At 36.6% G+C, this 17431-nt stretch overlaps 1 protein-coding gene across 1 annotated transcript in view; it reads right to left on the reverse strand.

Annotated features, from left to right (window-relative positions):
* IMMP2L (inner mitochondrial membrane peptidase subunit 2) overlaps positions 1-17431 on the reverse strand; it is an 878078-nt gene that overhangs the window by 600768 nt on the left and 259879 nt on the right. The window lies entirely within an intron of this gene.

Genomic DNA, 17431 nt, shown 5'->3' on the forward strand with positions numbered 1-17431 from the left:
AAAGGGGTGCCCATAGACAGAGAAACATCTGGTCAAGTTTAACTCTAACAAGATGTTTTAAATCAAGTTAATATGGGATAGGAAGTCTTTAGAACATCCAACTAAGTGAGGGCTTTGCCTAACATTATTCAGGGTAGCCAGGATATAGTTCCAAACACCCAAAATAAGTATGACAAAACAAAATAGGTTCCAAGTTGTTTTTTTTTTAATTAGAAACTTGAAATTTTCTGCAAAAAAAATTATTTAATGGCAGTTGCCTAATTTTATGTTAATCATAAATAATTAATTTAGGGAGAAGAAAAAAGACAATAATGAACAGGAACTTCTCTGATCAAAGTAGTTTACACAAGTGCTGCTCAGAAAGCCTTTCTAACACAGTGTTTATTTAATATGTTTATAAAGAAGTGTAGAGTGAAATCTCCAGCTCAAGCATGACAAAGGCTCTGTGAGACAATGAAAGTTCAAGAAGTCTGCAATATAATGCAAGATTGTGTATCTTTATGGTTAGACAGAAAACTGCAAATAGAGAAACACACTCCCTCTACCATGCATTGAAGAAAGTTGAATAAAACACACCTATGGTCTTCTGGGAGCTTAAATCTTACAGAGAGGAAGAAATGAAAATTATTGTTTGTAATCAATGAAAGGACTAATGGAGCTGTGTGCTTACAGTTATGAGGTGCAGGGATAGAGTGACTGGGTTGGGGTTCATGAAAGACTTCACAGCATGACACCATCATAGAGGATGGGAAGGAATTTGCATAGAGAGCATTATGCAACAAGGTCTTCCAGGGAGAGACAACAGCTGACCCTTGGACATAAAACTGTGGCTTAGATCAAGAAGAAGAAGAGAGAGAGAAAGGGGCTGAATGTGTACTTGAACAAATCATAGCTGAGAACTTCCCTGATCTAGGGAAGGAAACAGGCATTGAAATCCAAGAGGCACAGAGAACTCCCTTCAGACTTAACTTGAATCGATCTTCTGCATGACATATCATAGTGAAACTGGCAAAATACAAGGATAAAGAGAGACTTCTGAAAGCAGCTAGGGATAAACAGGCCCTAACATACAAAGGTAGACACATAAGGGTAGTAGCAGACCTATCTACTGAAACTTGGCAGGCCAGAAAGGAATGGCAGGAAATCTTCCATATGATGAACAGAAAAAATATGCAGCTGAGAATCTTTTACCACCAAGTCTGTCATTAAGAATAGAAGGAGAGATTGAGGTTTTCCAAAACAAACAAAAACTGAAGGAATTCATCACCACTAAACCAGCCCTATAAGAGATCCTAAGACGGACTCTGTAAGTGAAATTTTGCAAGGACCACAAAGTACCAGAGACATCACTACAAGCATGAAACCTACAGACATCACAATGACTCTAAACCCATATCTTTCAATAATAACACTGAATGTAAATGGACTAAATGCTCCAACCAAAAGACATAGGGTAGCAGAATGGATAAACAAACAAGACCCATCTATTTGCAGTCTACAAGAGACTCATTTTAAAACTGAGGAAACCTTCAGATTAAAAGTGAGGGGATGGAAACTACCTATCATGCTACTGAAAGTCAAAAGAAAGCTGGAGTAGCCATTCTTATATCAGACAACTAGACTTTAAATTAAACACTGTAACAAGAGATGAAGAAGGGCACTGTATAATATTTATAGGGTCTATCCATCAAGAAGAGCTAACAATTATAAATGTCTATGCACCGAATTCAGAAAACCCCCAAATATATAAAACAATTTATCACAAACATAAGCAAACTTATTGATAAGAATGTGGTAATTGCAAGAGACTTCAGTACTCCACTTACAACAATGGATAGATCATCTAGAGACAGGATCAATAAAGAAACAAGGGCCTTGAATGATACATTGGGTCAAATGGACTTGACAGATATATTTAGAATTCTGCATCCAAAAGCAACAGAATATATTTTCTTCTTGAATGCACATGCAACAATCTCCAGGATAGATCATATACCGGGTCACAAAACAGCCCTTCATAAGTATACAAGAATTGAGATCATACCATGCATACTTTCAGACCACAATGCTATTAAACTTGAAATCAACCACAGAAAAAAGTCTGGAAAACCTCCAAAAGCATGGAGGTTAAAGAACACCCTACTAATGAATGAATGGGTCAACCAGGCAATTAGAGAAGGAATTAAAAGATATATGAAACATATGAAAATGAAAATATGACATTCCAAACGCTTTGGGATGCAGCGAAGGCAGTCCTGAGAGGAAAATACATTGCAATCCACACCTATCTCAAGAAACAAGAAAAATACCAAATACAAAATCTAACAGCACACCTACAGGAACTAAAAGCAGAACAGCAAAGACACCCCAAACCCAGCAGAAGAAGAGAAATAATAAAGATCAGAGCAGAAATAAACAATATAGAATGTAAAAAACAGTAGAACACATCAATGAAACCAAGAGTTGGGTTTTTGAAAAAATAAACAAAATTGATAAACCTCTAGCCAGGCTTCTCAAAAAGAAAAGGGAGAGGACCCAAATAGATAAAATCCTAAGTGAAAATGGAATTATTACAACCAAACTCTCAGAAATACAAGCAATTCTCAGGGAATACTATGTAAAACTCTATGCCAACAAACTGGACAACCTGGAAGAAATGGACAAATTCCTAAGCACCCGCACACTTCCAAAACTCAAACAGGAAGAAATAGAAAACTTGAACAGACCCATAACCAGCAAAGAAATGGAATCAGTTATCAAAAATCTCCCAACAAATAAGAGTCCAGGACCAGAGGGCTTCCCTGGGGAATTCTACCAGACATTTAAAGCAGAGATAATACCTATGCTTCTCAAGCTGTTCCAAACAAAACAGAAAGGGAAGGAAAACTTCCAGACTCATTCTATGAAGCCAGCGTTACTTTGATTCCTAAACCAGATAGAAAGAACATACTTAAACATCATAAAAGCCATTTATGAAAAGCCCACAGCTAATATCATCTTCAATGGGGAAAAACTGAGAGCTTTCCCCCTGAGATCGGGAAAACAAAAGGGATGTCCACTCTCATCCCTGTTGTTTAACATAGTGTTAGAAGTTCTAGCATCAGCAATCAGACAACATAATGAAATCAAAGGTATCAAAATTGGCAAAGATGAAGTGAAGCTTTCACTTTTTGCAGATGGCATGATACTATACATGGAAAACCCGACAGACTCCACCGAAAGTCTGCTAGAACTGATACATGAATTCAGCAAAGTCGCAGGATACAAAATCACTGTAAAGAAATCAGTTGCATTCTTATACACCAATAAAGAAGCAACAGAAATACAAATAAAGAAACTGATCCCATTCACAATTGCATCAAGAATCATAAAATACTGAAGAATAAACCTAACCAAAGACGCAAAAGATCTGTATGCTGAAAACTATACAAAGCTTATGAAGGAAATCGAAGAAGATACAAAGAAATGGAAAAACATTCCATGGTCATGGATTGGAAGAATAAATATTGTCAAAATGTCAATACTACCCAAAGCTATCTACACATCCAATGCAATCCAAATCAAAATTGCACCAGCATTCTTCTCAAAGCTAGAACGAGCAATCCTAAAATTCATATGGAACCACAAAAGGCCCTGAATAGCCAAAGGAATTTTGAAGAAGAAGACCAAAGCAGGAGGCATCACAATCCCAGACTTTAGCCTCTACTACAAAGCTGTAATCATCAAGACAGTATGGTATTGGCACAAAAACAGACACATAGACCAATGGAATAGAATAGAGACTCCACAACTGGACCCACAAATGTATGACCAACTAATCTTTGACAAAGCAGGAAAGAATATCCAAAGGAAAGAAGACAGTCTCTATAACAAAAGGTGCTGGGAGAACTGGACAGCAACATGTAGAAGAATGAAACTAGACCACTTTCTCACACCATTCACAAAAATAAACTCAAAATAGATGAAGGACCTGAATGTGAGACAGGAAGCCATCAAAACCCTAGAGGAGAAAGCAGGAAAAAGCCTCTCTGACCTCAGTCGTAGCAATTTGTTACTTGAGACATCCCCAAAGGCAAGGGAATTAAAAGCAAAAATGAACTACTGGGACCTCATGAAGATAAAAAGCTTCTGCACAGCAAAGGAAACGATCAACAAAACTAAAAGGCAACTGATGGAATGGGAAAAGATATTTGCAAATTACATATCATACAAAGGGCTAGCATCTAAAATCTATAAAGAACTCATTAAACTCCACACGTGAAAAAAAATAATCCAGTGAAGAAATGGGCAGAAGACATGAATAGACACTTTTCTAGAGAAGACATCCAGATGGCCAACAGGCACATGAAAAGATGCTCAATGTCACTCCTCATCAGGGAAATACAAATCAAAACCACACTGAGGTACCACCTCATGCCGGTCAGAGTGGCTAAAATGAACAAAGCAGGAGACTATAGATGATGGAGAGGATGTGGAGAAATGGGAACCCTCTTGCACTGTTGGATGGAATGCAAACTGGTGCAGCCACTCTGGAAAACATTGTGGAAGTTTCTCAAAAAATTAAAAATAGATCTACCCTATCACCCAGCAATAGCACTGCTAGAATTTACCCAAGGGATACAGGAGGGCTGATGCATAGGGGCACTTGTACCCCAATGTTTATAGAAGTACTTTCAACAATAGCCAAATTATGTAAAGAGCCTAAATGTCCATCAACTGATGAATGGATAAAGAAGTTGTGGTTTATATATACAATGGAATACTACTTGGCAATGAGAAAAAATGAAATCACGCCATTTGCAGCAACATGGATGGAACTGGAAGGTATTATGCTAAGTGAAATAAGTCAAGCAGAGAAAGACAGATACCATATGTTTTCACTCCTATGTGAAACCTGAGAAACTTAACAGAAGACCAGGGGGGAGGCGAAAGGGGGGGGGAAGTTACAAAGAGGAAAGGAGGCAAACCATAAGAGACTATTAAATACTGAGAACAAACTGAGGGCTGATGGGGGAGGTGGGGGAGAGGAGAAGGTGGGTGATGGGCATTGAGGAGGACACCTGTTGGGATGAGCACTGGGTGGTGTTGTATGGAAATCGATTTGACAATAAATTATATATGTGTGTATATATGTGTGTATATGTGTGTATATAAGCGTAACTGTGGCTTGGGAGAAAGAGGTAAAGGGACACAAGGCTGGAAAGGTCATCAGGATGGAGACCACAAATGGCCTTTAATACAAATGCCAGAGCCCAAAGAACAACTTCAAAGGCATCTTGTTAAGTAAGACAAATTGTGCAGAAAGTAAAAACAAAAATTATCAAAAAAACTGAAAAATCATTATTTACAAAACCATGGCTTAAATAAGGTTTCCTTGGAAATATCTAATAGGACGTGAGAAGATCCAGATAAAAGCTTTTACATATTCAGAAAATGAAGGGAAGAGGTTAATATACCATGACAAACTGCAAAGATTAAGGTTCTAAAGTTTGGACCAGAGAAGACTGAAGTCTATAAAATCATGGCATCAATAAGGTCTTTTTGTCTAAATTTCAGAACACTAACTTAAAGGAAAATCTTTGAAGCTTGAGGGAAAAAAAGTGATTCTGGAGCATATAAGAATTGTATAAATGTTCCACCCAATTCAACTTTCAATGCTAAGCCAGTCTTCCCCTGGTAAAGTCTTACTCGTTGTTCCAGACCCACCTTATGTCACCACTACACCTCCACCGATCAGAATTCCTTTTTCCCTCCCAAAGACTTCCACAGCATATGTCAGCTCTTAACACAGCCTTTCTCCTGTCTCTCCAAACTGTAACTAAATTTCCTAAGGCTAGGCAACATAGTTTATTGGTATTTGTATACCCAACAGTACTTTGATTCAATAAATGCATATTGATTTAATGCAAAAATATTCATGGAGAGCCTATTAAATGCAAAGCACTGTATTTAATACTTCTACACAAAAAAAGAAATGAAAGACACAATCTTTACCCTGACAGACCTCACATCTGATAGGGAGGTTAGGTAAAGAAACGTTACTTTAATACAAAATCAAGGAAGAAGATACAAAGGATTCATTTGTATATTTTTTTTCATTCATCCCCTACCTCATTCTGAAAGATTTTTAACCACTTCTGCAAATACGGCATCATACTAAAAAGGCTAGCTATTGAAGTAAAATAAAGTAATAATAAAAGAAACAAGATGGACTCAAGGAAGTTCACCATAGTCTAACAGAAGTTTATTTAGAGATAGATAGCAAAATCATGAGTTAGTGGATTCTCAGCAACAGTTGCTCTGAGGTTCATCTTTCCCTGACAATAAAACCTTTAAGCACTTTCTTCTATGGATGTTCATAAAGCAAACACTGTGTTGCATGAACCAACTCCACTGTGATGAATACAATAATCACTTCCCTGAGGCTGTTTATGCATAATGACCCTTCATCTGGCCAAGACCTAATGTGACAGTACAACTAAGTAAAAACAACTCTCAAGGGGAGTAAAACATAGCTCTATGATGGTCTAGCTTGAATTAGGTAAAAAAAAAAAAAATTGAATCTCTAACAGGATGGATGTATTACATATTCCTCTGGAATCTTCCACAAATATTACTTACCATGACTGAGTTTCATTAAGGATAAGTAGCACAGAGTTAGAAACTGTGGTCTCTGAGAAGAAATAAGACCCAAATAAGGGCATAACGAACTTTGCCAATCAACTGAACAACAGCCAGGATTGCATCATCTCAGGAAGACCTAACGGCTGCATGTGGATATTATCCCATTCTTTATCAGAGGGAGACTAGGATTTCCTTCAGAAAAGGTCATGGGTCCTTTTTAAAACTCATCACTGGGTGCCTTAGATCCTAGAGACTTGGGGCCTAGTCACAACAATTTTAGGATACACAATTTTTAAGGTCAGCATTCCCAATCACCATATTATAAAAGAAAACACTTGATAAGACATCTTTAGAATAATTAACATTAGGTAATGTTTCAAGATACCTTTCAAGATAAACTGGCTCCAAAACATACTCTCCCTAGGTAAGTGAGATAATTTACTCTATGTGGCTGTTAGCTACAAACTAATAAAATGCTAAAGGATGTCTGCAATTGATTTTAGAGAATGTTCTATGAAACCATTCTTAATGACAATAATTAGAAATAAGAAACAATTTCTTTAAACACCACCTCTAGTTTGTGGCAATAAATTCCAAATACCAGCATAATAAAGAACTTTTTTTCTCTTCTTTCAGTGGAAAGAAATGTGAGTGACATATTCCCTGCTCACTTAGTAGTGAATCAAGCTATTAAGACATAAAATGGAATTCCAAACATATTCCTGCTTTACTTGACCAAAAGTATTTACTGAGGTGTCAGGAAAACATTTATAGATTCTGATTTTGACCATGACTGTTACATTAAGGCACCATAATTGCATGGAAGAGAGAGGAGAGCACCTATATCATAAAATAGACATAAATTAGTCTTCTGTTCCACAAAATCAAGACTCCCCCACCAAAATAATACTAATAGTAACAATAGTAGTTAGTAGTAGTGAGGATGATGATAATGACAATAATAATGCTAAGGCTTCATTATTCAAACAAAAAGATATTTCCTTCATGGTATTGAATATGAAAAACAGCAAAAGCTGCTTCCTAGTTTTGTTCAGTTTCCATGAGCTTAAAAGCTGCCAGATATTCTGATTTGAGTCTAGTGTTGGGGGAAAGATGATGATTCTTTTAAAAAGGTGGGGAGGGGGGATTTCTGTGTCCTATCACAAGAACCAGAAATGTAGAGCCAACATGGGTGAAGGGTAGAAGCCAGGACTTTGAAATGGTCCTCAGTTTCAAAGATGGACAATTCACTGGGCTGGTCCTTACACAAGTATAGTTACAAGAAAGCAAGAGAAGGAAGTGTTGAAGTCTATAAAGTCTGCGATATTTTATTTTCATCCATAAGGCTGAGAAATGTAAACTGTATAAAAGTCAACCTAACAGAATCTAAGTTTCCATAAGTATAATAATCAAATTCACTCCACAAGTAAACATCAGATTTGCCCACCATATACTTCCTAAGAGTCACATGAAGACTGTCTTGCAATTTAATTTGGGTTTATGTATGTATGTATGTATGTATTTAGCTTGTTGTTTTTGTTGTTATTGCTGTTTCTGAGGCACTGACATATGTATATTAAACAAAGTGCTTACGTGAGTTCCAAAAAAAAAGGAGACATCACATCCAATTGTGGGTAAGTGTAGGAATAAAGATTGTCATTGTAGGGTTGGCCAAACTTCGTCAAAAGGAATTAAGTATTCTACAAGAGGCTATTTCTCTTTGCCTTAGGGAAAAAAAAATATTTTTTTAAATTAAGACTTAGGGAATTTATTTAAGAAGTAAAGAAAAGCCTTGAGGGGCGCCTGGGTGGCGCAGTTGGTTAAGTGTCCGAATTCAGCCAGGTCACGATCTCGCGGTCCGTGAGTTCGAGCCCCGCGTCAGGCTCTGGGCTGATGGCTCAGAGCCTGGAGCCTGTTTCTGATTCTGTGTCTCCCTCTCTCTCTGCCCCTCCCCCCGTTCATGCTCTGTCTCTCTCTGTCTCAAAAATAAATAAACGTTAAAAAAAAAATTTTTTTTTTTTTAAATAAAAAAAGAAAAGCCTTGAAAGACAAGTTGGTGGCAAATTCTGAATGGACTTCAATACTGAGGCAAGGTTTAAGCAATGGTGAAGGTGTTGAACTGAACTGGATGTGAAATTACAACACTGGGCAAGTATCCCAGGTTATTCTTTCAGTGACTCCAAAGGGATATACAAATCAGAGGACCAATTCTGGGAGTTTTAGGGAAGAGATCCAAACTATTTGGGAGTTCCAGAGAGTAACCTAAAGCATCCTCCAATGCTTTTAAAAAAATCATTAATATAATTACCTTCCTTATCCTTGACTGTTTTGTCTTTGCATTAAGTGTTCTGTACCCACAGAAGCATTTTGACCTTGTCACAGCCCCAGATCTTACATTTTAAAGGCCATCTGAATTGGAATTTTATTAGTGAACATAGTAAGTATTAGTACAGTTAAATCTCCCTTAATATCCATCACCTCAAAGGGAGGTCCTTGAATTGAGTCATACCCTATTCAAACACACCTACTAACTTATACTAGGTTAGACATTACTGTAAATCAGTAACCTACGCCCTATCTCTTAATGTCTTCCCTACCCCAACTTGCTACTACAAAGAAAATGACAATGTAATTCAATCACTTCCCATACTTACAGCAGTAATTCCACATCTTTCTTAATTTGTTTTAAAAAGGCTTTCTTCAAATATAAAGGTTATGCTACTGACCCACTATCGCTGGATCATGTGCATTAAGTAGGCTGCCAGGGAGTGAGGATGCTGAGTCCTTTCACACTCCACTGCCAAGTGCCCTTTGCAGAAAATCACTCACACATGCAACACACAACATGAGACAAAATATAAAGTGAGGAGGAATATTCCTGTAAATACACTGAAGGCAGTAAATAAACTGTTTTATGTACTTACTAAATTCTGGCCCTATTTGTACCATTTCTGGGATGTCTTCAATGCCTTCAGAGGTAATTTTAAAATACAATTAGTGCTTATTAAAACCTGATGGATGGGCTTCTTTTTAAAACATGAAGTTAAGTATTTAAATCTTGCAGGCTCCCTTTATATCAGAAGTCAGCACCCCTATAAGAAATGATGTGCCAAGTTGCTGATTCCAGTTTCTGGCAAGCAAGGGGAAAAGAGCAGCAGAAGCTCAGAATGGGCACCTCAAAAATATCTCTGATGCCTACATACATGAGGCCTTTCTGACAAATATATTTCAAATTGACCTTTGTTTGATCTTGTATAATTCCTTTTATATGCTTCATTTTTCCCCAAATGACACTTATCACTATTTAATATACTATGTTGTTTTTATGTTTATTTATTTGTTTATTTATTTATTTATTTATTTATTTATTTATTTAAGAGAGAGAGAGAGAGAGGGACAGAGAGAGAGACAGAGACAGAGAGAGAGAGAGAGAGAGAGAGAGAGAGAGAGAATCCCAAGCAGGCTCCATGCTGTTAGGGCAGTTCAGTGGGGCTCACTCTCAAAAATCACAAGATCATCACCTGAGCTGAAATCAAGAGTTGCACGCTTAACTGACTGAGCCACCCAGGCACCCCCAAGTATGTTTTTTTTATTATTATTCACTTCTCCATGGCAGAGATTTTTGCCTGTTTTATATCCCCAGTGCCTAGAACCTAGCAGGATTTCAGTAGCTATTTGTGGGAGAAAAGAAGAAAGGAAGGAAGGAAGGGAAGAAGGTAGTTAATCCAAGTAAAGATCCTATAGGAGGTATCTGTCTGCATCCCATACTCTACTATGTAACTTTAATTAGAAACGCTTCCTCAGGGCCCAAGTGGCTCAGTCAGTCAAACGTCTTTTCTTTCGGCTCAGGTCATGATCTCATGGTTCGTGAGGTCAGGCTTTGCACAGTGTGGAGCCTGCTTGGGATTTTCTCTCTCTCTCTCCCAAAAGTAAATAAACTTTAAAAAAAAGAAAAAAGAAAGAAAAAGAAACCAACCCTCCCTTAAAATTAGATGAGACCAACTACTAAGGAAATGAATGTTTTTCTAGATGCAAAGAAGCAATGAAGAGTCACAAATAATAGTATGCAATCTGGGGAGATTCAGTCCGAAGAGAGTTTTTAAGGAGCAGTAACCAAAAATGTTAAGAAAGAAAACAGAACTTGCCAGATGACCAGTGGTCACAGCAGCTCACATCATCTGAATTGACTTTCTCAAAACTCAGGACCTTCCTGGGCTTTGGCCCACAAGTACCTCAGAAAGTGCCTAAGTGGTTCCAACCAAACTGAACTAGGCTTAAAATTATAACATGAAAATGCCTATCATCCAGCCTTATTTCTGACAGGTGCTCTCATACTTTTATAGAGCTTAGAGAGAAGAATCTCCACCAGCTGAAAAGTTCTCCTTAAATCACTCCTGTGGTGATTTAAGCTCTTTCTTGCTTGTCCCCCTGCAGCGAAGAAAGAACAGCTGCTCATCATCACTCATATAATATCCTTTCACACGCAGTGAAAACCAAGAAAACAACCATATTTGAGAATGCCTGTCAAAAGACAATTCTCCTGAGAAACACTCATGGCCTCTGTGTCTATGATTTCACTGAACCTGAAGACTGTAATTAAGTCCCTATTCAGACTTCGCTTCTCTAGGCTAAATAAACCCAGTCCTTCAGACTTTCATCACAGAGTAAATTTCTCAAACCTTTTAATATTTTCTGTTGGATTCCTCTGGATTCTCTCCAAATTCTCCATAATTAAGTCATGACCACGGCTGCAGGAGAAATAGAGAATTGCCTAGTACCTCTTAATGTTATACTCTTGCATTCGTACACTTAGTTTTTTCTCCTTTTGTGAATTACCCTGCGTATATCTCTATTGAGCTCTGCTCTGTTTACATTTACTAGTTCTTCCAATTTGCCAGGATTATCTTTGAGTTGTAATCCTGCTTTTCTTTTGCAGAGTACTAGAACCCTAGCCTGGTTTGGTGATACTGACAAATCATATGAAAACACCAGCATAAGAAATATGATCTCCAGAGTATTATTCAGAATGCACTTTCACAAACTTCCCAGGATAAGCGTAAAATAAAGTAAGTCAGACACTCTTGGGCTTAAATTTCAACTCTGCCATCTACCAGTTTCAGGACTGTTTAGCAAATATTGAACTTTTTGAGGTTAGTAAACCTAATTCACAAGGCAATCATGAGAAATGAACTCAGTTAATAATGGAAAGAATATGACAGAGTGATATGAACTCTACCATAATCCTGATAAGTACTTAACTGCTTTACCTTCTTTATGGAACAACCATCCTTGCCATTTTGAACTACTTTCGCAGCACAATGGCAAAGGTTAAGAAGGTTCATTCCTCTTCAGAATGAAACTCAATATGGAGGACGCAAGGCTGGACATGCCAGTAAGTCAAAGGACTTCATGTTCAACATACACCTCTCAATGCCCTGTGTCTCAGGAAGGACAGACAGCAGCAATGACACGTAGAATGGGACATAAGCAATGGCGCACTGGTAAGAAAAGAAGGGAAACTCAGAAGACCTGATAGAGGCAAAATAAACTCAGAAACCAAACATCTGAATGTGACCACTTGCCCAAGTTATTACTGAGTATTATAATAAAGGACTATTCAAATATAAATTTAACTTTTCATTTTAGAAAAGATAATACCTTACTGTTTCAACAAAAAAGAAAATATTAATGCTTTTCACTTTCTGTGAAAATAATTTTGGATTCCAATGTCTCAAAAAGGCATGCATGTTTCAATGTCAAGAGGCTATATACTATTTTAAATAAAAAACAAGATTACAATTTGTCTTTTAAAAGATTTAAATTAATCCCAACTAGAACAGGGCAGGAAATTCCAAACTACTGTCTTTTCCCTGTGGACTTCCCTGACATTTGACCTCTTGGTGGTGATCTTAACTCAGCTGGAAAACCAGAGTTCCTTGCTTCACAGGAGTACACAAAACATAACTACTGTTTGGCTAAGCACCTATAGATAGACTTCAAAATTGCTGGTCTACAGGAATATAATTTTATCTGTGATTTTATCCAGATTTTATCTGTGATTATCCAGATTTATGAATAATGTGGTAAAACTTTTAATCAGTCATATGCTATACCATATAATCTTTGCAGAGGAAAATACTGTTTATAGCATAAATAGAGAATAACGGACATGCCATGAGGTCTTCCCACACGAGGCACCACATGAAGTGCTTTATATGGCTTATCTCATTTAACCCCCACAACATCTTTAACACAAGTGGATAAGGAAATTGAAACTAACAGAAAGTAAGTCACTGTTCAGAGTGTCACAGGTAAGACAGATACTCAAGAATATCTGAATCAAGATATGAATCTCAACCCAGTTCTGGTCATGAAATCAATTTAACAGGTGATGACTAGAGTTTCTTTTAATAGGATGTAATAGGATAGAAAAGAATAGGACCATAAATAGTAAAATAGAAAATAATAAACTTTTTTTGGAAAGCAACTTCACTACACCACTGTTATACCAGAAGTGACTAAGCATCTGGAAATAAAACTTTAAAGCTTTCCAGAATATTCAGAGATCATTTAGTCCTACCATTCTATTTCACTTTATACATGAAGACACTCAAAAGAGGTTGAGATGACTTTCTACACCCATAGTCATATGGCTAGTTGGTGGCAGGGTCAGCAAGAGCCCAGGGATGTTGAAAGTAGACTGATTTAAGAAATATGTACATTATAAGGTATATTGCACTTTGGGAGTGAAAAGGGATACTATCAAGAACTATACCAGGAACATAGGCATAAACCTGAACTGTCGTGGGCAACCAGAAGGCATGGTATATGGCTTTAGAAATAAACAAAACTTGTCTATCAAGAAAACATGGTTGGAAAAAATGTGTTTAATAGAAGTCTCCCTCTCTCTCTCTCTAAACAAGACGGAGCAGTTTGAACTTACACATAAATCTGTAGGCAAGTAACAGCCCTAATTCTATGCTGTGAATTTTTTTCTTTTTCTTTTGATATTTCTATAATTTAGACACTAAGCTACCAAACAGAAGGGAAAAAAATTTACACTTTATGCGAACATGGTAAAGAAACTATCAAGACCTTGCCAGAGATGAACCAAGATTTCTCAGTATATTCCAGTTTTGATACCAAAACTGTCAAGGACAGACTCAAACTACATTGCTAATACTGTAAAATAATGTTCACCCAATGCAAGCCACATTTAATGCAAAAAACAGCTTCCCTGAATATAACTCATAACTAATATTAATATTGAAAGAACTTAGCAAAGAAAACTACAAAAAAGGAGTATTTTATTTTCATACACAATTTTGTCAGAACTTCAGGGTAAAGATTAGTACAGGTATTTCTTACCCCAGCTAAGTGTTATGTAACAATGAATGGACTTTTCAGTGAGAAGATAACTAATATTTTAGCCTATAAAATCATTATGTAAATTTAACTAGTTTATACTGCTGCCCTTAAGACTTTAAACATCTGTTCAATACAAGTTTTTCTTATAATACATGAAGTTTCAAATTGCATATTACAGCCGTTTGTGGCATATTTATAACATGATGGTTTTGTCCTTTACTAGATAAGAGACTTTTAAGGTGTGACCTGTATTGAGGTACCAAAGTTATTGCTCACATCACCATATGCTCATATATATTTTCACCTAAAATTATATGGCATTCATAACTATATTAGAATATTATCTTCACACAATTTGCGCTTAATTATATGTATTAATATCTTACTTACCTGGGGTCACCAATTCAACATCATGGAAAATAAGGACCAAAGATGAGAACCAAAAAGGAGATCAAAGAATGGTCAGGTTGGCAAAATACATATCATAATGCCTACATACTGAACCAATGGTGCAGCCCTAAGGCTTTCACACTCATCCTCATTCATCCTCTGTACTCATAATTTAGACACAGTTCAAAGTAAGAGTACTGATTTTACCATCCACAAAATATTATAATAACTACAATGGGAAAGAGCCACAAGACTGTCACAGAAAAGCATGCTGAGATCAACATAATATGAAATCAGAGTTTGTGAGCAAGTGAATAGAAGGAAACCTTAGTAAATAATTATTTATAAGAAGTCAAAATAAAGTAAACAGGAACTTTTCTGCCATGCTAGCAGGAATATAAATGTGCATAACTATTGTGGATAACAGTTTGCATATACTGTGTGAGATACTTTTCTACATAGCCCCATGGAGCCATGTGTGATAATGTGTCGACACTGTTATTTATGCTAGTAAACCTAGTAACTATTTAATTCACTAGGGAATTAGATTAAAATGTGGCACATGAACAAAAATTAATTCCAAATGGATCTTTAGACCTTAGACCTAAATATAAAACCTACAACTATAAAATTTCTAGGAGAAAATGTTCATGGCTTCTAAGTAGACAAAGATTTGTTAGAAGGATGTAAAAGAGCACTAATAATAGGGGCTCCTGGATGGCTCAATCAGTTGAGCATCTGACTCTTGATTTTGGCTCAGGTCATGATCCCAGAGCCCTGGGACGGAGCCCCATGTTGGGTTCCCCACTAGGCATGGAGCCTACTTAAGATTCTCTCTCTCTCTCTCTCTCTCTCTCTCTCTCTCTGTCTCTGTCTCTCTCTCTCCCTCTAACCCTCTCTCCCCACTTGTGCATGCTCTCTCTCTCTCTCTCTAAAACTAAAAAAAAAAAATTAAAAGCACTAACAATAAAAGAAAAAATGGGCAAATTTAAATTCATCAAAATTAGAAACTACTCCTCTAAAGAAATTATGTAAAAAATGAAAAAGGCCAGCCATACAACAGAGGAAAACATTTACAAAACATGTATCTGACAAGGCACTGGTATCCAGGAGAAATCACTTTTATAACTCTCATAACTCTCTAAGACAAATAAAAATGTGCAAAAAAATTCTGGACGGACACTTCACAAATACACAAGAATGACCAATAGAGACTTGAAAAGATGCTCACATCTGAATTTATCAGGGAAAAAAAAAACCATGAAAACCACAGTGCGATACCAATGCACTCCAGTAGAATGGATAAGATTCAAAATTGGCAGTAGAACACATGAACAGACATTTCTCCAGAGAGGATATACAGATGGCAAATAAGCATATGCAAAGATGTTCAACACCATTAGCCATTAAGGAAGTGCAAATTAAAACCAAAATGTGATATTATTACACAACTATTAGAGTGGCTAAAATAAAAAATAATGGCAATGCCAAATGCTGGCAAGGATGCAGAGAAACTGGATAAATCATACATTGCTGGTGGGAATGCAAAAAGACACAACCATTCGGGAAAATAGTTTGGCAGTTTCTTTAAAAAGAAAAAAAGAAAAGTTAACATACACTACTGGGCGTTTATCCCAGAGAAAGTAAAATCTATGTCTGCAAAAAAGCATATACACTCCAGTTCACAGCAGCCATGTCTGTAACAGTGAAAAATGGAAACAATCCTAATGTCTTTCAATGGGTAAATAGTTAAACAAATGGTGCTACATCCATGTCACCCAGTAATTTAAAGGAAAGAACTAATGACACACATAAGACAATACCTTGGATGGATATTAAGGGCATTATGCTGAATAAAGAAAAGCCAACCTCAAGAGATTATATACTGTATGATTCCATTTATATAACATTCTTGAAATGAAAAATTACAGAGATGGTAGAAGAGACTGTTTTCCAAGGGCTTCACAAAGGAAGCAGCAAGAGGTGAGGGAAGGGAGCCAAGAGGGATGTGTGAATGTAATAGGCTAACATGAGGAATCTTTGTGGTGATGGGACAGTTCTAGATCTTGATTATGGTGGTGGTTACATGAATCTCAACATGATAAAATTCCATAGAACTACATATACACGTACATAGAAATCAGTGTGTGTAAAACTAGTAAAATCTAAATAAGCTCTGTGAATTACATTCATGTCACTGGCTTGGGTTTGACACTGTACTAAGGTTACACAAGATATTACCATAGTGGGTAAACTAGGTTAAGAGTATATAGAAAATTCCTGTATTATTTTTGCAGCTATCATTCTATAATTATTCCAAAAGAAAAAGCTATTTTAAAAAAGACAAACAATCCCAAGAGTTGCCAAGAATGTGAAGGTACTCAAACTCTTACTCATTACTAGTGAAAGTGTAAAATGACACAAGAACATTGTAAAACGTTTTGTAAGTTTTTTATCAGTTAAACATACATTTATCATAAGACCCAGAAAGTCCATTCCTAGGCATTTTCCCCAAAAAAAGGAAAACATATAAAGCCTTGTGTACAAATATTCTTTCCAGCTTTATTCACCATAGCCAAAAACTAGAAACAATCCAAATGTCCATCAACACATGCATGGATAAACAAATTGTGGTACATCCATTCAATGGAAAATTGCACAGTAATAAAGACAAATGAACTACTAATTCAAGCAATAGCATAAATGTATCTCAAAAACACGCTGAGCAAAAGAAGCCAGCTTAAAGAGCACATACTATTTGATTCCACTTATGCAAAATCTAGTAAAAAAAACAAAAACAAACAAAAAAACTCCCTAACCCATTGTGACAGAAAGATCAATGGTTTCTTGGGCCTGGGGTAGGACTGAGGTGGCACGGGACTCCAACGTGTATCTCAAGGGGAAGGAAATGTTCTATATATATTGATTGTGTTGTTAGTTACAGGTATGTATACCTTCGCCAAAACCCAGGAAATTATATATTTAACACAAGTTTATTTTATTATGTGTATATTATACCTCAGTAAAGTTGATGTTTGTAAAATGTGGT

Source organism: Lynx rufus, unplaced genomic scaffold (assembly GCF_022079265.1).
Source record: "Lynx rufus isolate CCGP_SWC_20201006 ecotype Redwood Valley unplaced genomic scaffold, mLynRuf1.p SCAF_4, whole genome shotgun sequence".
NCBI lineage: Eukaryota > Metazoa > Chordata > Mammalia > Carnivora > Felidae > Lynx > Lynx rufus.